The 25,725-nt window shown below is 44.6% G+C and overlaps 1 long non-coding RNA gene across 1 annotated transcript; it reads left to right on the top strand.

Moving 5' to 3' along the window:
• Positions 1-1,555: 1,555 nt before the first annotated feature.
• LOC130454569 (uncharacterized) lies at positions 1,556-24,001 on the top strand. The gene is made up of 4 exons (XR_008912222.1): positions 1,556-1,898; positions 2,519-2,734; positions 3,111-3,178; positions 23,097-24,001. It is a non-coding gene; the product is annotated as an uncharacterized LOC130454569 (long non-coding RNA).
• The last annotated feature ends 1,724 nt before the right edge of the window (positions 24,002-25,725 follow it).

Below are 25,725 nucleotides of genomic sequence, written 5' to 3'. Positions count from 1 at the left end.
CTTTCATTGTGGAAATAACAAACAATGATTTTTTTACAACCTTTTTTCTTTTCTAAAAAAGAACAGCTTTATTATTCCCATTTGGCTGATGGTAAAACTGAGGCGTTTGCCTCTCATGATGGGAATCAATTCCTTCTACTGAATATTCATTAGGTACCTTGTGAAACAAGCCACTGTGTGATGTACTGGAAAAGATACGAAGATTAGAGAGAATGAACATAATCTATATACAAACGAGCAAAGTACAAAATAGTCTGCTAAATGTATGACAAGAAGAAGGCATTTCTAAGCCGGAGGCGGGACTGGGTAAGAAGCAGGGAAGGCTTCTTGGAGATGGCAGAATTTGAGCTTAATTGGATAAGGGAAGCATAAACTTTAGCAGGAACAAAGGCCTGGATAGAAGTAGACAGATTTGATTGTAAATGGAGTATGTATGTGGGAAAGAGTAGTGTAAGATAAGTCTGGGACGCGATCTGTTGTGGTTCGGTCTTTCTTGAGTTCTGTCCCACTCTTCATGATCCCATTTGGGGGTTTCTTGCCAAAGATTCTGAAGTGGTTTGCTCTTTCCTTCTCTTGCTCATTTTACAGATGAGGAAACTGAGGCAAAAAAGGGCAAAGTGATTTGCCCAAGGTCACACCACTAGTAATGTCTGAGGCCAGATTTGAACTCATGAAGATGAGTCCTCCCGACTCCATGCCTAGTTTACTATCCGCTGTGCCACCTAGTTGCCCAAGGAAGGTAATTTACTTAGTACTAAATTGTGAAGGACCTTGAATGCTAGAGTAAGGAGTATGGATTTTATTTGGTAGACATTTCCAAGATATATATATGTATATATTTAATTTAGACATTTCCAAGATATATATATGTATATATTTAATTAATTATTCATTCATTCATTCATTCATTCATTCATTCATTCATTCATTCGTTTGTTTGTTTGTTTATTACTATTCAAATGTAATCCTTTGAAGGGAACTGAATTCAGAATTCAGTCCTGAATTCCTATCCCAGCGCCTTCACTCTCTTGCTGTATAACCCTGGCAAATCATTTAACTCCTATTTACTCATCATTTATAGTCTGTTGTGTGCTTGGCACTGAGCTAAGCACGCAGGATGTAAAAATGAAATAAGACCCAAATCTTATCTTCAAGAAGGCACATTCACAAATTAATTGGGACAAGAGAGGATATTGGGATAAGAGAGGTCCAGAGTCCCGATTAAAATTCCGCCTTCTCCAGGAAGCCTTCTCCTGTTATCTATTTCTCCTGTAGGTTGTTTGCTTTGTATATATTTGTTTGCATTTTGTTCTCCCTCTTTAGATCATAAGCTCCTTGAGACTATCTTTTGCCTCTTTTGTATCCCCTGCACATAGTAGGCATTTCATTCATTTTTATCAATTGGTAGCAATGAGAATCGAGGAAGGAGAGATGGATTTTTAGCTTTAGAGGTCTGAGAGAATTTGTTAGGGGACATAAAACATGCCCAGACATGAGCTAAAACACAGAGATAGGAGAGCAGGGCAAGAATTTTCAGAGGCAGCCCCGAAGACAAGTTAGGTTAGGCTTAAAGGGGAGACCTATGTGAGATAAGGTCCAGGTCAAAAGGACCTTAAATGCTACGGAAAGAAATCTCCATTTTATTTTTTGGTGGTAATGGGGATCCATTGAAGGTTTCAGCGTAGATCTGATCCAGTTTCACTAGGAAATTGGGAAATCTAGTGCATTAGGGAGAATTGGGAAATCTTCCTAGTGCACTAAGAAGATAATGGAAAACAGAATTTAAAATGGATTGGAGGGCACAGCTGCGTGACTCAGTGGAGAGAGAACCATGCCTGGAGACAGGAGGTCTTGGATTCATATATGGCCTCAGATATTTCCTAGCTATTTGGCTTTGGGTAAGTCACTTAACCCTGTTTGCCTAGACCTTAGCACTCCTCTGCTTTAGAACCAATTCATAGTAGTGCTTCTAAGGCAGAAGGTATGGATTTTAAGGGAGGTGGGAGGAAGGAGGTTCAAATTTGACCTCAGACACACTTAGCTTTGTGACCCTGGGCAAGTCACTTAACCTTATTTGCCTAGCCCTTGCCCTTCTGTCTTAGAGTTGTTGCTAAGAGAGAAAATAAGGATGATTTAAAAAAAACAACAAAGAAAAAAGAATGAATTAGAGAGAGAAGAGAGACTAGAAGCAGTAGACAGGATGAGGGCTTGAACTAAGGTGGTTTTAATGGCAGTGGGGAAAGGGACAGATGGCAAGGATACTGTGGAGAGAGAATTCACAGGGCTTGGAAACTGATTGGTGCCATGATGGAGAGGAAGAAGTAAAAAATGACTCACAATACTTAAAGCCTCATTTTTCTTTCTTGCAAAATGAGGGGGGTTGGAAGATGACAGCAGTTCTTATTTGGTGGTTTGGATGGTCTCAGGGGTTCAAGCTAAAAATTCTTTACTGGTACCTTAAGCATTCAATAATTGTAAAGAATATTATTTATGAGAAGTATATTAAATTACCCTACAGGTTCACAGCACATATTTTTGTTGTTGAAAAGAATTTCCAGAACAAAAAACATTGAAACCACTGGACCAGGCTGAGATTTCTGTGATTCACTGATAAATGATTAGAAACAGCAGAGACAACTTTGCCATCACCCCTAAGAAGCCCACCTTCTCATCCTGAAATTGAAAAGCTGGGGAGAACCAGATTTGTGATTTTATTGATATATGGATCTCCTAGGTAAAGAAATTCCCATCACCCAGACTGGCTGGCTGCTTCTCTTTCATTTAAGAGATTTAGAATGTTACTGAGAGCTCTAAGAGGTTAAATAACTTGCCTGGGGTCACTGGCTCAGGCCCAGGACTTGGAGTGGGCTGGAGACAGCTCTAACTTTACACCTCAGGAATCAGCAAATGCTGCAAATCCAGATTTGATTTATTGTTTTATTGGTTGTCTGGGTGCAAGAAAGTGATGGGGAAAATCTTAATAATGCAGATTCTCCTTTGTAACCCCTCTCCCCCTTTTTGTTGTTCCTGTCAAGTCTGACTTTTTATGATCTCATTTGGAGTTTTCCTGGCAAAAAATCTTAGAATGACTAGCTATTTTCCTTTTCTAGCTCATTTTACAGATGAGGAAACTGAGGCCAATGGAGTAAAATGACTTGCCCAGGGTCACACAATTCTAGTAAGTGTTTGAGGCCAAATTTAAATTCTGTCTTCTAACTCTAAGCCCAACACCCTCTATCTACTTGTGTTACCTAGCTCCCTTCTGCCTCTACCCCCAGCTAAACTTCTACCAGCACATTCTTGGCACAGCTAATTATTTTGTTTTATTGAAATATAATTTTATTTTAAAAATATTGTCCATGGTAATATAATTCATGTTGTCTCCCTCCTCTCTTCCCCCACCCCTCCCAGAGTCACTGAGTTATACATGTATTATCACTCAGAACCTATTTCCATATTACTCATTTTTGTAATAGAATAATATACCCATACAAACATATGATAAATCATGTGTTTTCTTCTGCATTTCTATTCCCACAATTCTTTCTCTCGATGTGGATAGCATTCTTTCTTATAAATCCCCCAGAATTGTCCTGTATCATTGCATTGCTATTAGTAGCAAAGTCTATTATATTTGATTTTCCCACAATGTTTCAGTTACTGTGTACAATGTTCTCCTGGTTCTGCTTTGTTCGTGGAGGTTCTTCCAGTTCTTATAGAAATCAAATGATTCATTATTCCTTATACTACAATAGTATAATATTGAAAAATTAATATTATGCCAAACGTCATATTTAGAAATTGGTTTGGAAATATACTATTAGTTTTGAAAAATTGTTGTGGTCGCCATTTATAAAATAATTAACCCTTAAGTCATGAGGATGATAGTAGCTTTTAATAATTTAATTTTAATATAAATGTAGTCTAAGAAAGAAATAAGGAGGGAATGAACTTTTAAAAATATTTCCTAACCTACCACCTTGATCTTACCAGGTCATGAGAGTGTATTCCACTCTAGCCACCAATGCCGAATTATAGAAAGACTCCAAACCTGTAAAAATGGAGACTTGAACCCTGGACTCCAAACCCCAGAAGTCCTTGCTCTGGCTCCCAGAATGCTTTGTAATCTCACTGAGATCCTCACCCAGGTGGGATCAAAAGTTCTATTTAACTGGTTGTAAAAGCCTACTGGCACTCTTTCCTGTTTTCCCTTGTAAGCAGATGGGTCTTTCATGATGTAGGTGAGGTTGAATGGGCCGACAGGCCCATGTGCTTTTCTTACTTGTATATTCTTAAGTTCTTAATCTTTAATAAACCTCTAAAAATATAATACTCCTTGCAGAGAAACTAAATTTCTACCTTGCCTCAATTTCCCCTAAATTTTAATCTTAACAAGTCAAAGACCTTCAGAGAAGAGCCCTGCCTCCTCTAAGGTTCTTCTCCACTCTGCAATGTCGTTTCCCTCTGCTCTGGTCTAGCATATCTCAGGAACCAACCAAAGCCTCTCTGTTTGGAGTGTTCCAGTCAAGCTAATGGGCTGGTTCAGAAGAGCAGAAAGTTTATGATACTGTGAGGAAGGGGTTCCCTCTACACAATTCCATTGCTATCACATACCATAATTTGTTTAGGCATTCTGTGAAAAGGGAATTATTCTGGACTTCTCCATTAGTGGCAATGCAGTGATCCTGAACAACTTGGAGGGATCTACAAGAAAGATAGAGGAAAAACTGTGGGAGTAGAAACACCGAAGAAAACAACTGCTTGATTACATGGGTCAAGGGGGATAAGATTAGGGATGTAGACTCTAAATCAGGGGTCCTCAAACTTTTTACACAGGGGGCCAGTTCACTGTCCCTCAGACCTTTGGAGGGCTGGACTATTAAAAAAACCCTATGAACAAATCCCTGGGCAGCAGAATACACAGTGAGGAATTCCCTCCCCCAGATTGCTGCTCACCACATGCATCCTGTGCTCCTCTCACTGACCACCAATGAAAGAAGTGCTCCTTCTGGAAGTGTGGTGGGGGCGATAAATGACCTCAGGGGGCTGTATGTGGCCCGTGGGCCATAGTTTGGGGACCCCTGCTCTAAATGATCATCCTAGTGCAAACATGAACAACATGGAAATAGGTTCTGATCAAGGACACATGTAAAACCCTGTGGAATTACATGTTGGCTATAGGAAGGGGTGGGGGGAGGGAAAGAATATTCCTTGTAACCAAGGAATAATGCTCTAAATTGACTAAATAAAATTTTCAAAAAAAAAAAAGGGAATTACTTTCCCTTTGTTTTCTTTGTTGTAATCAATCAGAGACCTTTAATGTAATCAGTCAAAAACTTAAAGATCCTTTATCATTGATTGCAAATACCGATACAGAGAAAGGAAACTGAAACCAATGAGATAGGAAATTGATCTCATAAGAACCTCCCTCCCCCATCCCCCCCGCAGTGCCAGACAAATTAAGGAACTATGATTGGTTCCTGAGATGTGACATGGGAGAACTAGTTGGTGGAGAAAACTTTATAAAGGGAGACCTAGCAGAAAGTAATGCCTTCTGAGTCCCATTCGGATTCTGAAGAGAGAGTCTCTCTCTGGTTCTGGCTCTGGTGTCTCTTGCTTAAGGGGCACTGGAATTCCCATTTGGATTCTAGTGGAAGGGAAAATTTGGGATTCCCATTCTGATTCTGGTGGAGACTCAGATTCAGATTTCTGTGTTGGTAGCCCAGGCTGAAGGGACTTCGGCTCTGGTGACTGACTGAAGATTCATTCTTGTGTTGGTGACATTCTTACTCTTGCTTGACACACCCTTGCTGAAGAGACACTCTTGTTGAAGAGACTCTGCCACTGTTCTGTCTGGGGTGGGGGAGGAGGTGAGTTGGATTTCATCAGATCAGCATTTATGGTGGTAGGCTAGGCAACCCTCTACCTCCTTTCTACATTTCCCTCTCTTTACTGTCTCTATAATAAAGCTACTAAAGCTACTAACAGCCTCATAATTTTAATTATTATAATTTGACGATCTCCTTTTAACTATTACAATTCCCCAATTGAGGGACAACCCCTCATTTTATAATTTTTTGCCACCACAAAAAGTACAGCTATAAATGTTTTTGTACAAACAGGTCCATCCTCATTTTTAAAAATCTCTTTGGGGTACAAACATATATATATATATATATATATATATATATATATATATATATATATATATATAGTAGTCTCTCCGTGATCGAGAATGACTATTGTCTTTGTGCAGTTTCATCTACGGTGTACCCTCATGTGGCTTTGGAGTCCAAAGGCTGAGGCGCAAAGTTTGTGGCACATGGGGCCTGGGACGCCAGTTGTTATGGGAGGTGCGGTTGTGGCTTGGTGTCGGCGTTCACGCGCAGCGGTAAGACGTCGACGTCGCTCTTCTTCAACGGTGATGGCGGCATGGTGAATGTGGGTTCGCCAGCTGCTTCTGTCAGAGGCAGCAAGTTCTAGTTGCTTTGGTGTCATGCCAGCCCACTTCAAGTTTGACTTCAGCTGATCCTTGAATCTTTTCTTTGGTTGGCCTTGTTTCCTGAGTCCAGCTGACAGTTCACCATAGAATACCTGTCTTGGTATTCGCTGTGCGTCCATGTGGATGACGTGTCCAGACCATCATAGCTGGGCTTTGAGGACCATGACTTCGATGCTGGTGGAGTTGGCTCTGTCGAGGACTTCCTGATTGGTGATTCGGTCCTGCCATCGGATCCTCATGATTGACCAGAGGGAGCATTGGTGGAATTGCTCCAGCTGTTTCATGTACTTCCGGTACAGTGTCCATGTCTCACAACCATACAGGAGTGAACTGAGGACCACTGCGTTATACACTTTGAGCTTCATTGCAGTGCTTACACCTCTGTGTTGGAGGACTTTGCAGCATAGCCGCCCGAGTGCCTGGCTGGCCTTTTGGATCTTGGCATTAATCTCGTGGTCTAGGGACCCGTCGTTGGCAATGGTGCTGCCCAGGTACTTGAAAGTGTTGACGTTAGAAAGCTGCATGCCGTCAATGGTAATGCACGGCTGGTTAGTTGGCCTCCCTGGTGCAGGTTGGAACAGCACCTCTGTTTTGCTGAGGCTGATAGTCAGGCCAAACAGTTTTGTTGCGGTGGAGAACCTGTCCACAATGGTTTGGAGATGATTTTCTTGGTGGGCCATGAGAGCACAGTCATCTGCAAAGAGAGCTTCCAGGACGAGTCTCTCTGTTGTCTTTGTTTTTGCAGTCAGGCGGCGAAGGTCGAATAGTGAGCCATCCAGTCGGTATTTGATGTAGATGCCCAGGTCTAGATCCATCACAGCATGTCATAATACTTGAGTGAAAAATAGGTTGAATAGTACTGGAGCGAGGACACAGCCTTGTTTCATGCCATTGGAGATGTTGAAGCTATCAGAAGTCTCTCCACCAGATAGGACTTCCCCTGTCATGTCGACATGAAAGAGCTGGATCAGTTTGACAAATTTTGCTGGGCAACCAAGCTTGCTGAGGATCACCCACAATGCGTCCCTGTTCACTGTGTTGAATGCCTTTGTCAGGTCTATGAAGACAATGTAGAGACTCAGGTTCTGCTCAAGGCATTTTTCCTGCATTTGCCTCACCGTGAAGACCATGTTGATGGTGCTGCGATCTGGTCGAAAGCCACATTGTGATTCAGGCAGGTTCTGCTCTGAAACAGATGACAGGAGTCTGTTGAGTATAACATGGGCGAGGATCTTTCCAGCAGTGGAGAGTAGTGAGATGCCTCTGTAGTTGTCACAGGCTGCTCATGCGCCTTTGTTCTTGTATAGGGCTACGATGGAGGGATCTCTGAGTTCTGGGGGCATGTCTTCCTCTTCCCATATGCTGGTCAGTACTATGTGGAATGCCTGGAGCGCCTTTCCATTTAAGGCCTTGTACACCTCGGTTGGGATCCCGTCTTTACCGGGTGCCTTGCCTGCACTCATTTGTTTAATGGCTTTTTGGACTTCCTCTATTGAAGGTGGGACATCAAGTTGTTCAATGGAGTGGTTTTGGGGGATCTGGTCAAGGGCGCTTTGGTCTACTGAAGAGGGTCTGTTGTGAAACTGACTTAAGTGTTCTTTCCACCTGTTGCTGATGCCTTTTTTATCTTTTATGAGAGTGTCACCATCAGAGGATAGCAAGGGAGTGGTGGTGGGTTTTGATGGCCCATAGACAGTCTTGAGGGCACTGAAAAATGTTTGTAGTTTTTCATATCAGCAAACCGCTGGATTTCTTCTGCCTTTTTTCCCCACCATCGGTCTTGCATCTTCCTGATCTCATGCTGCGCCATGGCTTGGAGAGACTTGAATCTGTCCTTTTTAGAAGCAGAGTTTGGGTTATTTTGCCACTCCATAAAGGCTTTGTTCTTCTTGCTCAATAGGTCTTCAATAGCAATGTTGTTCTCGTCAAACCAGTCCTGGTGGTTGCATTGTTTTGGGCCTAGGACTGCCTTTGATGTTTCCTTCACTGCATCTCTGAACTGGTTCCATTTCTCGGTTGAGCTTCCAGTGAGTGGTCCCTTGGCAGACAGCTTGTTGTCCAGGCAGGACTGGAATGTTTGCAAATAAGATGGATCTCTAAGACGACTCACATTGTAAAATGCGCGAACTGTCTGGGCGCGTTTTGGATGGCGAGGAGCAATGCGCATTTGAAGAGTCACTCTAACCAATCGGTGGTCTGTCCAGCATTCAGCTCCTCTCATGGCTCTGGTGATCTTTACATCCTGGATGTCTCGCCGGCGTACAATGATGTAGTCAATGAAATGCCACTGTTTTGATCGTGGGTGCATCCACGTTGTTTTATATTTGTTCGCCATTCTAAACACAGTGTTCGTGATGGTGAGTTCGAACTCTGAGCATTTGCTGAGTAGCAGTAGGCTGTTGTTGTTCATTTTGCCCACGCCGTGTTTGCCGAGCACTCCTTTCCATCTTTCATGGTCCTGGCCAACGCAGGCATTGAAGTCTCCCAGTAGTATCAGCTTGTCATTTGTGGGCACTGAGTGCAGGACGGCACTCAGGTCAGAGTAGAACTGCTCAATGGTCTCCTCTGTGCTGGTCAGTGTTGGGGAATATGCACTGATAATTGTGGCATACCGGTCTTTGCTGAGAGGCAAACGGATGTTCATGAGCCTCTCGCTGATGCCCACAGGCAAGTCTGGCAGCTGTTTGAGCAAACTGGTCTTGATGGCCAGGCCAACACCGTGGATTCTGTCTTCATTTGAGGCTCTACCTTTCCAGAAGAAGGTGTATCCAGTGGTGGGTTCGCTGAGTGATCCCTCTTCTGGTAAGCGTGTTTCGCTTAAGGCTGCGATGTCGATGTTATATTGTGCCAGTTCTTTACCGATTAGAGCTGTTCTTCTCTCAGGTCTTGGGGTACTCTCTCTATCAAGTAATGTCCTGATGTTCTGTGCTCCTAGTAGGAGTTTCTTTGTATTTTTTCTTTGATTTCGACCACTTAAAGGGGATGACCCGCCAGCCACAGTGTGTTGACCGGGTGTTTGTAGGGCAGGCAATGCTTGGGACACCTTTTCTAGTCCCCTCCCTTGATTAGGGTGAGCAGTGCTGTCCTAGAAAGGGCTGCTCAGTCGCCCAGGATGCTGCCGAACGTCCCTGCTGCCCACAAAGCCGAGTGACCACTGGTCCGTGGGCCAACTACGTGCAGGATCGTGACTACAACTGCCAGTGGTCACCTCCACCTCTTGCGTCGTCACTCCCTCATCGCCGCAGGTCTTGAAGAGAGTGGACGGGGTTAGGATAGATAAATGTGCACAAAGATACTTGTGCGTGAAAGAGATTTAAGTGGAAAAGTCGATGCACAGAGACAGTCCCACTCTCTCGGCGTTGGAAGCCTGGGTCCAGTGGCACAAAAAGTCATTACACCTGGAGACTTCCTCTGCTGCATTGGATGGCCCTGTTGTCCTTTGTGCTCCAACACGCCCTAAGCACTCCACAGTGCTTTGCTGCGTCGCCCTCTCAGCCGTTGAACCTTCTTATTGGTTTCTTCCGTCTGTTCAGCCGAAGCAGTCTTCACATGCTGGGTGAGCAAAGCCCTGGTTCATCAGGGGTCAACAACCCGATGGCTACCCTCACAAGGTTTAGCCGGCCTGTCGAAGCCGTTGCCGCATGCTAGCAGCTACTGGGAGCCACAAGTGAGAGCTGGGTGTCAGGTGAGGGTCAGAGGCTGGAGAGCTGCTCTAGGAGGGCACAACAAGCCCTCCATACCAGAGATACTACCCCTCCCTGAGCACCCCATACCCCCCAGTACAAACATAATAACATAATAAAAAGTAATAAAAATAAATAAAATATATTGCACAGTTAATATATTTTAGAGGCAGAACTTGAACCTAGATCTTCTTGGCTCTAAGGTCTGCTCTCAGAAAATGTAGAGGATAGATGGATCCTCTAACAGCCCTATGAGGGAGATGCATTATTTTTCCCATTTTACATATGAGAACAAGAGAATGAAGAAGACAGAGAGAGGCTCAGAGACTAGTGACTTATTTAATTAAATGTCTGAGCCAAGATTCAAACTCAGGTCTTTTTGTCACTACAAATGCTGCCCTAGATTCTGCTTCTGGTAATCCGAGAACATATCTGTCAAGCTACAAACAGATGTTTTCTCCCAGCTTAGGATTTTTGCTCTTTGTGGATGAACCATAGAAATACCAGTCTAGAATATATTGAGAAGAAAGCTGGGTTAGGGCAGAAGGGAGTGAGGGAAGGAGGGTGAAGAGAGGAGGGAACAGGGAGAGGAAAACTTGGCCCATTTATTCCCCCGACGCAAATGAATGAAAACTAGCCAAAAATGCTGAATCCCATAAGGGCAGCCTCAAGTACAGCCCCATTTCTGCCTAGCACAGCATCCAGAAGATTTACTTCCTCCTCAGGTTAATACCAGGAGAGAACAATAGCCTTGGACAGAGCACGAAGCATCTTCTAAGATTCTGAACAAGACAATCTACTTAGGGATTCTAGCTGAGCAGGCCCTGCTCTGAGAGATGCAGGCAGAGAATTATAGGATGTCGTTGGGGGTTGGGGAGACGAGTCCCCTTCTTTTCTGTTCAGGGAGGCCCTGGATCTTTCTTAGGTGGGCACTGTCCTAGGGAATGCAGATCTTCTCTAGTTACATTGAAGTTCATAGGGTGAATGAATGATGAATGAATGAAAAAGGACTTATTAAGTGTTTACTATACATCAGGTACTTTGCAATATACCAATGATCCCCCCCCCCCCCTTTTAGCCAATGGCAACCATCTGGTTAACAGAGGACCGTTGTGTGCCCTTGTACTGGCTTTGCTCTCCCAGGCTCATTCCCGTGAACTGGAGAGTCGTGTCCTTAGTGACAGGAAAAGATCATTTGGTTTTAATCCTTCTGTTCCTTCCAACAGAAATGTGTGATGAAAAGATTGTTACAAGATGTCCCCATGGCATAGTCAGTCAACAAACAGTTATCAAGTGCCTGCTCTGTGGCAGCACTGTCTGTCAAAGTGCTGAGGATACAAAGAAATGCCATGGGGCTGGGCTTTCTTTTTTGAAACCTCTGCCTTCTTCTTGGAGTCAATGCTGTGTATTGGTTCCAAGGCAGAAGAGCAGTAAGGGCTAGGCAATGGGGGTCAAGTGACTTGAAAAGGGTCTGAAGTCAGATTTGAATCCAGAACCTCTCATCCCGAGGCTGTGTCTTAGTCGGCAGAGCCACCTCACTGCTCCTCACTGGGCTTTCCAAGGGGCTACCACTTTAATGGGAACATGTACATAAGCAGGTACATATAACATTGGTACTGAGTAAGTGGAAGGTAATCTCAGAGAGGAAGGCATTAGCAGCTCAGGAGGGGACCAGGGAAGATGTCATTGGAGTCACATCTGAGAAAGCCTGGAAAAGTCGAGCAGGGACAGCATCTCCGGTGTGGGGACGCCAAGGCAGAGATGGGGGAATGGGATCAGGGAGAGGGTTGTGCTTGGACTCCTACATGCCTAGGCCCTCCCTTCTCTGGACTCCAGTGACTCTGGCTGCCTCGAGGGTCCCCTAACAAGTCACTCCATCTCTGGGCTGCAAGTACTTTCTCTGGCTTTCCTGCATGCCTGTGATCCTCTTCCTCCTCCTTTCCCTGGCTTCCTTTATGTTTCTGCTCCACTCCATCTTCTGCAAGAAGCCTCTCTCAGTCCCTAATCTTTGTGCCTTCCCTCTAAAGCTACCCCCAGGCTATCCAGTCCATATCCTGTTTGGACATGTTGCCCAGAACTCCATGGGCAGGGACTATTTTTGACTTCCTATCCCTGGTGCTTAGTGTAATGCCTGGCATGCAATCCTTTCATTGACTGGCCGATTGGAGACTCACACTCAGAAGAAAGACTGGAGCTGGGTGTATACAGCTCTGCACATCAACTGCATAATGGTACTTGCCAGCTAGTGAGACAACAGAGAACAGGACCAAGGACAGAGGCTAGGGGGGAAACACTCATGATTAGGTCAGAGGGCATGACATGATTGAAGAACCAGAAAAGGAGAAATAGATCTTCAGATAAGAGAACCAGGAGGATCATAAAGACCAAGAGGGGACGGCTTGGTGGATTGAGAGCCAGGCGTGAAGACTAGAGGTTCTGGGTTCAAATCTAGCCCTGGATACTTCCTAGCTTGGTGACCTGGACAAGTCACTTAACCCCCATTGCCTAGCCCATACAGTTCTGCCTTGGAGCTGATTGATTCTAAGATGGAAGGTAAAGGCTTAAAAAACCCCAACCAAACCAAGAGAGAAGACAGTATCCAAGAGAAGATGGTGAGTACCAGTGTCAAATACTGCAGAGAGGCCAAGGGGATGAGGATTCAGAAAAGAAAGTCAGGAAGAAAAGAAGGAAGGAAATAAACATTTATTAAACATATTATGTGCCAGGTACTGGCTAAGTGATTTACAAATATTGTCTCATTTAATCCTCACAGCAATCCTGGGAGGTTATCATATTTCCCACTTTACAATTGAGGAAAATGAGGCAAACCAAGCTTAAGGGTCTTGCCCAGGGTCACACTGCTAAGTAGCTGAAGTTGGATTTGAGCTCTGGGCTTCCTGACTCAGCAATTATGAGATCATGGGCATCTTGCTAGTGGAAAGAGAACTGGCTTTTGAGTCAAAGGTTTTCAGATCGGATCCACCATATGACTTTGGGCGAGTCATTTAACCTCTGGCGCTGGCTCCTTATCTGTGAAAACGAGGGGATTGAGCCAAGCCAGATGAACCGTGGTAGCCACATGATCACAGCAAGATGACTATTTCAAGGAGAGATCTTCGAGGTCATCTAGCTCAACTTCCTCATTTTAAAGATGAGGAACTAAGACTCAGAGGTTTATGGACTTGCCCAAGATCACACAGTGAGAAAGTTAGTGAGAGAGGTAGGATTTGAATCCAGGTCCTACACCTCCTGACCCCGAAGTTTCACCTTTCTTTGGGTTCTAAATTCTATAAATCTATAAGCAATGCTACTCCCTGAATCTTTTTTCCTCCCACTTTCTCAGGGCCAACTGAATGCTGTAGTGGATAGAGTGTTGGACCTTGAGTCAGAAGGATTTGAGTTCCAATCCAGCCTAAGTTACATGACCCTAAGCAAGTCACTTGGCCTGTCTGCCTGTTTTTTTCAGCCATAAAATGGGGAAAAATGAGATAGTATTCGTAAAGCACTTAGCACATAATAGGTACTTAACAAAAGCTGGTTCCTTTCCCCTCTTCCTTTTATGCCAGATGAGCACCCATCTCTTGTTTCCCACTATTCTCTGATTTGGGGGGGGGAAACTCAGGAAGCCCTTTGTTGCTTCAGGAAGTCAAGGCCATAAACACCTCCTTCACGCCATTCATTTTTCATCACGCAGACCTAAGGCTTCTCTTGAATGCATTGACTCACTGATTTCTGGTCTCCAGGAGCTGTCTAACCAGTTCTGGGAATTCTGCCTCCTGCCCAAAATCCCCTTCGCTCAGGCTCGGGTTTGCTATGAGCCAGGAGGGACACCCAGCTGGTCCTTGAGGCCGGGGAGCCAGAGGCGAAATACTGAGGATTCAAAGGTGAAGGAGCTGACCTGGGAGAGGCCCCCTCTGCCTCACAAATGCTGTCACCAGGATCCCAGGGCTTGTACAAAGACTGTGACCATGATCCCATTTAAAAGCAAACCAGAGCAAAGAAATATTCTGAGTCTAGGGGAAAAAAGAGCCAATAAGACAGCAAAGGATAACTTAAAAAAAAAAAGAAATCTTAAGACCCTTACCTTCTTTCTGTCTTAGAGATAATACAGTGTCCAGGTTCCAAAGCAGAAGAGCTAGGAGGGCTAGACAATGGGTTTAAGTGACTTGCCCAAGGTCACACAGCTAACACTGATGTTTTCTTAAAAAGTGTTTTTCTTTTGTCAAAATGTAGGGAATTTGGAGTTTACGGCTTTATTTGGGATTTTATACCTCCTTTTGTTTACATGATAGTATCTGCTGGCTTTACTATTCTCATGATCAGATTTTTTTTTTAAAGCAATTGGAGGAAAAAAGGTCTAGGAAAAAAACCCCTAAAGAGGGAGGGAGACAATATGGATCAAATAACTTCAGAAAACATATGTAGAAATTTGTTATTAAAATAAAGACATTGAAATAAAAAAAGAAAAATAAAATGAAAAACAAACAAACAACCCCCAAAGACACCACCACCAAAAAACCAAACCCAGGAGCTGCTGCAATCAGTGGGAGGCTGGGAGCTGTTTACACAAGAGGCTCCTTCCTCCGCCTGTTTCTTGGCCCCAGCTGGTTTCTGCTGCCCTCTAGAAGAGACCAATGGAGCCCAGCTCAGTAGATGAAAATACTGACATCCCATCACTCAGCTCAGCTGGGTAGAAGGAGAGAAAGTCTTCCAGCGTCCATGAAGGATGTCCTGCCCAAACTGGGAGTTCCAGCTCTTCCCTCCTTCCACACAGCCATGGTGTCCCCCAATTCTCCTCTGCTGTTGTTCCTCGGTTTGATCATGCAGGGATAAAGAATTGGGGGAGCCAGCTCTCTCCCCTAGAGATCCGCCAGTAGTTAAGTTTAAAGTTGGGCCATTTTGGATCTTGTTTGTTACCCCCTCCCCAAGTTGTTGTAATTGTTGTTGTTATTATTTAAGCTCTAGCTGGTTTGGTAGCAGGGTAGGACACTGGCTTTCCCTTGGGCCTTCTGGAGCTCTGGGCTCTGGTTCTGGTGGGGAAAGAGGGCTGTGGCAAGGAAACTGGAGTCTCCCCACCCCCTGCCCCCCACTTAGTCCAAGCCCTCTTCCCAAGGTCTAGGTGGATTCTGCCTGGTACGATGTAAACAAGAGAGGAAGAGCAGCTGCCACCAGGGCTTTTATCTGCCCTGACCCTCAGCATGGGGGACCCACATGCTAAAGAGGCTAGAACGTGACCCAGAGAACGTGTGGCTGAGGGAAGGGGTGGGAGCAGAGGCAGGGGGTCTGGGGCTGGGTTTCAAGAACGGGGAAATCCAACTCCAGACTTGCTGAGCTAAGCATGCTTGGCAAACTTGGGGCTACTGGTCTGGGGGAGGGACTGGGCCAATATCTTTCTTCTGGACCCAGGCAGGCGGAGGTGGGGAGGGCGGGAGAGGTGGCAGCAGTTGTGCTAACCAGGAAGGGTTTTTCTTGGGTGGGAGGGGGGCAGGATGGGCAGTTGGAACCCCAGGAAGGGGACTGTGACTCACTGACCTCAGTGACTAAGCCAAAAAGGACTGGGAGGAGGGAAGAGGGAAGCCCCATGAACTTTGGGAGCTAGAGTTCTGCAGGCTCCTATTTTATAGATGGGAAAACTGAGGCTGAGAGAGGTGAGGCGATTTTGTCCAAGGTCCCACCAGTGGTAGTATCCATGAACATTTGTTCAGTATCTACTGGGTGTGGAATAGGGTGACTGGCACTGGCGATGCCTCGGAAAGGCATTGGCTTCCAACTTTGACCCTTGTTTTCATGGACCCCTTTGGCAGGTTAGTGAAGCCTGTGGGCCCCTTCTCAGAATCATGTTTTAAAGTAAATAAATAGTAGATAGAGCACAGGGCTGAGTCAGGAAGACCTTAGTTCAAATCCAGCTTCGGATTCTCACTAGCTGTGTGACTTTGGGCATGCCTCAGTTTCTTCATCTCTAAAATGGGAGTGTAATCCTAGTCCCAGAGGCCATTGGTTCAGAACTCCCTTCATCGGTGGAAATGAATGCCCTGCCCTACATGAATCAGGGTGAGGCAGAGCTGGTAAGAGCTCAAGAGAGGGTAGCACCTTTCTCCCAGAGCTGTTGTAAGGATCCAGTGAGATAATATTTGCAAAGCTCTTTGCAAACCTTAAAGCAATATAGAAACCCTAGCTATTATTATTGAAAGAAAGGCTATATTTTAGTTAGAATTTAGAAAATAAATATGGAATTTGTTTTTCCCACTCAAATTCATGTACCCTCTGATCTCTCTCCTTATATTCCAAGGAAGGAAGAGGGCATCAGTAGATTTCAGGTTTAGAACCCCTGCTTTAAATTATAATACAGAAAGATAATATTTGTAATAAATATGATATAAATTATTTAAAATTATAGTAATATTCATTATATTCTAATACAATTAAAATCATTACAATAAAATACAAAACACAATATTAAATGAGAAATAAATTATAATACAAATTCAGGGGGAGAGGGGACATTAATGACTTTGGGGACAAGCTAAGGCCACTATCAACAGAGCCCGAAGTCCCCAGGCTCTCAAATTGGGCATCGTTTTCCGCCTACTTTATCTGCCTTCTTTTGAATACTCTCTGATCTCCCCCTTCCTTTCTATCCCCCAGGGCAGGCTGTGGGGGTAAGTGAGGAGGTGTTGGAGATGAAGCAGGGCAAGAGAGAACAACTTCCTGTGTGAGGTCTGTTACCAGGACAGTCAAGCCTCACTCTTTCCTGAAAGCTCAGAGAGAGCATAAGGCCAGCTCCCTAAGAGTTGAAAAGAGGAATAAAATGGGGAAAAAAATCTTTATGCCCACCTGGAATGAAGGATTATTCACCCAGGGCAAGGAGGTGGGAGGGTGGCTATTTCTGAACTGACCTACATACCTTTTTGCCTCTTTATCCTTTTATAATCACACATGATTATTAGGTAGCATTTTTTTATAGTCCAAGCTCTCCTTGCTCTAGGGTTACTGGGTGAAACATCTTGCTTCCTAAGGGGCCAGGTTTCATTCTCTCATGGAATTTTAATATCGCTGACCAAATCCTTCCCCAGACAAGAATCTAACCAAGATGTAGCTCAGTATGCAAAAGTCAGTACTAGGGGAAGGAAGTGATGGTAGAGGGATGTAGTAGGCAGTGGCAACTATTATTATGCTTGGTCTTCTCTAAAAAAAAAAAAAATTCATGTATTTCTGGATAGACGACCCTGACTACCCTATGGATTACCCTATGGCCCACCCCTTTCCTGCCCCAAGAAATGAACTAGAAGTGTACCTTATAACCAGGAAAAAGTAAAAGCAAAACCAACAGGAACAGTGGCCTTATATATGCACCATTTTGTACCTAAAGTCTCTTATTTCCCTATTTAGTAAAAGGCTGTGAACTTTCATTATTTGTTCTCGTGAAGCATTTTCTCTTGGACTTTTTAATTTAATTTTTTGACTTTTTTTTTAAAATGCTTACCTTTCATTTTAGAATCAATACTGTTCCAAGGCAAAGGGAGTTAAATGACTTGCCCAGGGTCACACAGCTAGGAAGTATCTGAGGCTAGATTTGAACCTCTGTCTCTAGGTCTGGCTCTCAATCCATTGAGCCACTTAGCTGCCCCCCTCTAATTATTAGAGTTCTTAAGAGTTTGGTTTTCTTTTCATTTACATTGGAATCACTACGCATTGATTTTCTGGCTCTGATTGCTTCATTCAGCAATTAGTTCATAAAACTTTTCTGGTGTTTCTGACTCTCAATCCAAATCTCTCTCTTCATTTTGTCTCATGGCATAATAATATTCCACATCCATTACAACCATACACCATAACAATGGCTTGATTTTCATTGAGGCAAGCCTAATGGCTAGGTCTGGCGTGCTAGTGCTAGTCCGCCTGGGCTGTCTTGGTTCTTTAGAACCACCGTTCTGGCTCATTTCAGATTTTTGCCCCTCTTGGAAGATGTCCAAGTCATTGAGACCCCACAGAGTAAGCCTGCAACATTTCAGCTCTTAGTCACTGTGACCCTTCGGTTCTCAAGCAGCAGGACCAGTGCTTCCTGGATCCAAATGGACTCGGTGGCCAGTGCTTTCTTTCTTTTTTTATTACATTTTTTTTGTTTGAATAATATTTGTTCTTTTTTTCTAGTTACATGTAAAAATAACTTCCTTTTTCAAAAATTAGGAACAGGAAGATTTTGGGAGATGAGGCAAAGCTGGCATTTCCAACGTCTTGCCTCCTCCTTTGGCGATGCCATTCCAACATGACTTCTCCAAACTGCTTCCCCTTCTCGATTCTCCCCAGCCCTGGAGGTTCAGGCTCTGTGAAGCTCTGGGCCTCAAGGGAGCTGATGTAGTTCCTCCAGAATGACTAGAACCCTGAGAAGGAAGGAGAGGCTTTTCGTTACTATCTCGGTCCCAGAATGTGAGAGCTAGAAGGAAACTTTAGATGTGTCTATCACAACTCCCTTTATTTTACAGGGAAGGAAACAGAGAGCCAGAGACAATCACGGATTTTAAGAACTAGAAGGAGCCTTAGAAAGGCCTGTGATCATTTTACTAGTGTCCCTAGAGAGATGAAGGGACTTTTCTAGAAGTCACAGAGCTTACTAGTGACAAAATTGGAACTAGGATGCTTGTCTCGACTCCCCATTTAGGAGTCTTTTCTCCACACCGCGCTCCATCCTTACACTCAACAATACCTGGCGTCCCTCTCTACCATGCTCTTTTGTTTTATTGATTATTTTTTAAGCCCTTATTTCTGAGTCTCAATTTAAAAAATTAATTAGTTAATTAAAATCCTCTCATCTTCCATCTTAGAATCAATACTGTGTATCGGCTCCAAGGCAGAAGAGCAGTAAGAGCTAGGCAATAGGGGTCAAGTGACTTGCCCAGGGTCACACAGCCAGGAAGTGTCTGAGGCCAGATTTGAATCTAGGACCTCCCATCTCTAGGCCTGGCTCTCAGTCTGCTGAGCCACTTCCTTTCAGTTCGGAGACACAGTCTCAGAGACATTTGTGTGCCTAGAGACGGGCACTTTTCAGCTGAATCCCTACTGACCCATTCTCTGCTTTCCCCACTGCAACTACAGGAGCCCTGGATGCAAGAATTCCTGGTTAAGGCTCTGCCTAGGGAGCCCTGTGCAGAGTGGGGGTTCGAGAAACATTTGATCTCCCCTGGCTGTGGGGGCTCATGCGTCCCAGGGGGGTTCCCCGGAGGTCCTGCCCTGCAGGGCCGCCTGCAGAAGCAGAGCCAGGCCTGGCGTGCTGAGTGGGTGGGGGAAGAGGCCTGCTGTGCTGCTCTGGGTGACCTTTAGGACCCCACGGAGTCCTTGGCAGCTCGCCCCAGCTGGGGTTGGGCTCCACTCTCGGTACAGGCCGTTCTGAGGCTGGGCTGGGACACAAACAAACAGAGGCTGCCTGGCTGGGGAATGAGGTTTGCAGCTCGGGCTGCCTCCCACCCAGCAGCCAGTGGCACAAACATCCTCCCAGGCTGGGGCGGCCGGCCTTCCTTCCCCTGCTTGGCCCACTCGAGGGAGGCCAGGCCAGCTGCTTAGCCCTGCCCCAGTCCAGGGCCGGGACAGCTGTGCCAGGGAGAAAACACGGGGCGCCCCCAAGCATGGGAGGCCAGAATGGAGAGAATAGAGGGATGCTGGGAGGGGAAGAGAGACGGCAGCGAGAAAGGAGGATCGCCTGGGTTTAGAAATGGGCCCATAAAGGCCAAAAAGGTCAGGGAAGAAGAGCCTTGGAGATTTCTAAGGAAGGGGAGCGCAGCCTTCCGGACGGGGCTCCCAGAGTCCTCCCGGGTTCTAGGGATGGCCTCGAGGCTGGCCAGCCTGGGAATCCAGGAGAGCTGCCAGCAGGCCTTTTCCAGGAGTGTTTTTAGTTGGGCATAATAGAGTTCAAGTGACTGATTCTGAAAGCCCGTCTCAAGCTTTAGGAATACCCAGACGCCGCCAGAGAAGGGGTCACGGAAGAATAAGTGGGAGATCAGGAGAATTGAGGGGTTATATTAGAACCGCTGACCTTATCTGGCTGAGTCCCCTCATTTTATGGGGCAAAAAAACCGAGTCTCAGAGCAGGGGAGTCGCTTATTCAAGACAGTGGCTATATAGCTACTGATTCTGGCAGCGAGGTGTTGGGGGATAGAGCCCCTGGTCTGGAGCCAGGAAGATTCATCTTCCTGGGTTCAAATCCAGCCACAGACAACTATATGCCCCTGGGCAAGTCACGTAACCTTTTTGCCTCAGTTTCCTAGTCTGTAAAATGATCTGGAGATGGAAATGGCAAACCACCCCAGTATCTACCCCAAATAGGGTCATGAAGGACATGACTGAACCACACTTAAACTATATAGAGTATCTCTATGTGTCTGGAAAGTCCAACAGTGCCCCCCCCCCCCCTTTAAGCCCTTACCTTCTGTCTTAGAATCAATACTGTGAATTGGATCTAAGGCAGAAGAGAGTGGTAAGGGGTTAGGCAGTGGGGGTGAAGTGACTTGTCCAAAGTCACCCAGCTGGGAAGTGTCTGAGGCTGTATTTGAACCCAGGACCTCCCATCTCTATGCCTGACTCTCAATCTACTGAGCCATCCAGCTTCCCCCCCCCCCTCCTTTGGGTTCAGTTCTAAGAGAGAAGAGCAGCAAGGGCTAGGCATTTGGGGTTGAAGTAACTTGCCCAGGATCACATAGCTAGGAAATATCTGAGGCTTTATTTGAACCCAGGTCCTGCCATCTCTGGACCTGCTACTCTATCTATCCATTGTGCTACCCCTAAAGCTCAGAGGTTCTTAAACTTTTTTTTTTTGTCACAGACTGTGTTTTGAAACCCTTGGACTTTTTTTTTCAGGATCAAATCTTTAAATGTATAAAATAAAATACAGAGGATGTCAGAAGAAATCAACTATTATTGAAATATAATGATCAAAATATTTTTTTTTAAAACTAAGTTTAGAGGCCCCAGATGAAGAATTCCTGCTCTAGCCTAAAAACCTTCGTTTTACTGAGGAGGAAACTGAGGCACTAGAACTGGCTTTTTAAAATCATAGAAACAATGTTATAGCTGATAGCTCGTAACAAGAAGGGCAGTGTGGTATCATAGAAAGAAAGCTGCCTTTTTTGACAGAAGAGTCCTGAGTTTGAATCTCCTCCTGGACCTGCCACTTAATTTTTCTGAAGCTCCATGTCTTCATTTGTAAAATGGGGATAATAATGCAAATACCTTCCTTCTATTGATTATCTCTCATTTATCCCGTTTGTATATGGTTGGTTTCATAGTGTCTTTCTGGTTGGACTGTGAGCTCTTTGAGAACAGGGACTGCCTTTTGCATTTCTTTATATGTCAAGGGATTTGCATAGTGCCTGGCCCAGAGTAGGAGCTTAATAACTGTTTATTGACTGACTAATTACCACAGAACCTGTCTTGAAGGGTTGTTGGGAGACTCCAATGAGAAAACACGCAAAGGGCTACATCAGTTTTAGCATCAGCTATTACTAAAAGACTATTTTAAAGCCCATAATGTTATATTATAATATAATTGATTAGTAATATATTTTGGAGGGTGGGGAACAAATCTGCAATTTCATTAAAGGGAGGAACTCATCGTAAAGAAGCTTCCTCTAGCAATATAGGTCACCTTTTCACCCTTTTTGCAACTTATGGCCTGAGAGTTCCTGGGAGCATTGAGAGTTTAAAGGACTTGCCCAGAATTACACAGCCAGTATGTGTCAGGCTAGACTCGAACACAGGGCTTTCTGATCCCATCTATCATCCATCTGTCCAATAATCCATCTCTCTGTCTCTCCCTCCCTCCTCTCTCTCTCCCTCCCTTCCTGTCTCTCCCCCCCCCCTTTCTCTGTCTCTGTCTCCTCCTTTTCCTCTCTCTCCTTTCCCCCCTCCATATCTTCCCAGTAGATTGTAAGCCTCTTACGGCCAGAAGCTGCTCTATTTTTCCCTTCTTATCCCCCCATCTGGCGCAAAGCCTTGCACACAGAAGGTGCTTAATAAACATGAACGGAATTGAAATGGAATCTATCAAAGCCCTGTAGATCTGTGTTCATGATACCTGAGTTTCAATTGTTTTGGGCAAATGAGACGGAGGCTGAGATTAGGTGAGGGGACTCATTTCTGCCCTCTGGTACTGAGGGAACCTTTTTATTAGTAGAAAAGATTTCCACAGGAAATACCTGTCTCTATGAAGCTTATACAGAGTAGTACACTGTCGGGTGGGCGCAGGTAGCTTGAGAGATGAAGGAAGAGGGCCCGCCCTTTGTTCTGGAGATCAGAAGGGCCACTAAGGACCCTGCATCCTGACTCCCAACCATTTTAGCCCAGAGGTCTGCCACAGCTTTGGTGTTAATGAACAGGATTCTGGAGACCTGGGCTTTAGCTACAATTACTAGCCACGTGACTATTGATTAATTCCCTTATCTGAGGATGGCATCTCAAAAAATGGAGATAATATTATCTACCCAGCTGGCCTCACAAGGTTCCCATAAGGATTAAGAGAGGTAAGATATGTAAAAATAATTCCAAGACTTTGAAGGACAGTAGAGAAAGGGTATTATTATTCTAAGTTCTTCAGGACTTACTTAATCACTCTCTTACTTAATCTCCACCAGCTGCCCTGCCATTATGCCACTCTGCTGCCATTGCTGATCCTTTCTGTTCTCTCCCCTTTATCAAATTGACTCTGTCCTTGCTCTTGGAAAAAGTAGCCCCTTGCTCCTATGCCCCATTATCATCCTTGTGACCTTCTACCCACAAAGGTCCCTCTGGCCACTGCTTCTCAAAGTGTTATTTGTCCCTTGAAGGCAGGTCTTTGTTTTTGTATTTGTTCCTCCAGCATTTAGCACTGTCCTTGGCACACAGTAAGCACTTGACTAATGCCTTTTCTTTGTTTTCTTCATCAGAGACTTGGAGCTGGAAGGGATCACAGGGGCTGTCTTGGCCAAGCCCTTCATCTTGCCTAGTGAAGTTGGTAATTTAATAGTATTTCACATTTATAGAAGGCTTTAAGGTTTGCAGAACTCTTGCAGAAAAAACAACCCTTATCTCCTGTCTTAGAACTGTAAAGGATAATTTTAGCGTTGTGACTTAAAATCTAAATTTAATTGGTCACCAGGGAAAATTCCAAATAATAAAATACCCAAGTCAGCTGGAAATTTTATGGTGATTTAATTGATATAGTGGAGGAGATTAAGAAGAAGGAAGAAGGAAAGGGAGTAGGATTTCTCCCTTTTGGCTAGAACCGGGCAGGAAGATTAGGAGATCTAGAAAGTAAGGTTTTGGAGTGTAAAGGAGGAAGTTATCAACCTGAACTCCAAAAGGGCTCAGCCAAGATGCCTGAACCTGAATCATCTCAAGGGCAAACCCAGACAAATAACTGCCACCACTCCAAGATGTCGGAACGCCTAGCACGCTGCCAGCCAGAGTCACCTTTCCAGGGAAAGAGGGCAAAGAGAGCCAGTGATGTGCCTTATATAGTCACTTTCCTGCATCTCATCTGTACCAATGATAGCTTAGCTTGACTTAGGATAGACTTAGGGGTCTGTCCACTGTTTTCTGCACATGTCTGTTGAAGGCCATTTTCTCAGATAATTAAATCTTTGAGTATGGAACAGACATTCCTGACCTTGTTAAACTGAGTAGGGTGGAGAAATGTAGAGTTCTCAAGACTTGATTCTATTAAACCAAGTATCGCCATTTTTACTAATCAGGAAATAGCTAAATCAGATCTTCTAAAGTATGGTGTGTTAGGGTGGAAGAGTTTTAAAATTCACAGAACCTATACTAAGTATTGATTCTAAGCCTAAAGAATGGTAAGGGCTAGGCACCTCATTAAGTTATTTGTCCAGGATCACACAGTTATGAAGTGCTGGAGACCATTTTTGAACCTAGGTCGTCCTACCTGCAGGCCTGGAGCTTATGCTCCCTAGTTGCCCTGGTTTGTAGAACTCTTAACATACTTCCCTCTCTTGATCCTAGGAGGTTAGTGCTATTATTATCCCCATTTTAAAGGTGAAGCAATTGAGTCTCAGAGATGTTAAGTGACTTAGTTAGGAACACACACACGGTTGAGGGAAGTGCTAGGCTCATGCTTGCTGACTCCAAGTCGTGAGCTTTGTGCATCACTCTACTACTTCATGAAGATCATACTCATCTGTGTCTTGGTAGATAGTCTGGCAGGGCTGCTCTTCATGAAAAAACTCCTCTGCCAGTCAGCCAACCTAGGGACAGGGCTTCCTGCACACAGATTGGTCCAAAGACAAGAGGCAGAGAGTCCATTACCTGTTACCTGCCCTATACTCCAAGCCTGTCTAGTCTGATAGGATTTGCCAGAATTTAGATTCTACTTGCAAAGCCTTAGAGCACCCAGGATTGCCTTCATACTATGAGAAAGCATCAAAATGGGACTTGTGTGATGGCATTTCATGGGCCTGATGGGAATCTATCATTTATAATATTGTTTCCACAGGAAAATGTATTCCAAATTAAAAAAAAGAAAATGGACAGTAAAAATAAACCCAAATTCGTTAATCGCTATCACTTTAGGGCTCTTTGTAAACATCATTTTCTCATCACAACAACTCTGGGAGCTAGATGCTGTCATCATCCCCATTTTATAGCTGAGGAAATTGAGGCAAACAGAAATGACTTGCCCACAATTGTGAAGTTAGTAAATGTCTGATTATATACACAACAGGCACTTGAAGTAACTCACCCACCCCAAACCTGCGCATCTATGTAGCACTAATAGTAATCGCTTGGCTACATTTTGCATTAAATAGGCTTTTATTTGAGCCAAGTAAAATGGAGGCTCTGCTGGGATGGTCTGAGAATCTAACCATCATTTATAACATTGTTTCTATGGAAAAAGTAGTCTTGCAATAGTCTGCCTGCCAACATGGAGCCAATAAGCTTGTTCGGGAATATGATTGAACCAAGAAATGGGTCAAAAAAACTGTTCATGTCCATGTGGTTGCTTCTCCACGATGTCAGAATTCCCCTCTACAGAGATCCTCATCAGAAGAGATGCCATGAAGCTTCCACCAATTGGGAGATGCCAAGGTGATGGAGAGACCAGGTGTGCCCGGGCTCATCTCACCATGGATAGGTGTGTGAGGTGATGCAAGAGACACACATTAATCAATTAGAACTTAGTTCCACAGGAATCAAGCACAAAAGTATGGGTCAACATCAGGTCTTGACTGATCACAACAAGGGACTCTAGTACTATTACACCAGAGTCATGCTGGGTACAAAGAAGGGCAGCGAAGTCTCACCTTTTATTTATGGGGGCTCCTGGACATGACACATAGGAGCACAAACCCCCAGATCACCACCTCCCATCATCCCAGCTTTGATGCTAAAAAATCAGGATGTTTGACCCATTCTAGGAAGAGAACATGGTAGTCCTGGGACCCCAAAGGATCCTACTTCCAGTTACCCTCAAATAGCAGGTCATCGCTATGGATTTTCAAATTGTGTGACCATATATCTGAAAAATGCCAGTTGGAGAGTGTGACTGCCTACCACCAT

Source organism: Monodelphis domestica, chromosome 1, assembly GCF_027887165.1.
Source record: "Monodelphis domestica isolate mMonDom1 chromosome 1, mMonDom1.pri, whole genome shotgun sequence".
In the NCBI taxonomy this organism is placed as follows: Eukaryota; Metazoa; Chordata; class Mammalia; order Didelphimorphia; family Didelphidae; genus Monodelphis; species Monodelphis domestica.
This window is presented reverse-complemented; position numbering and strand designations above follow the sequence as displayed.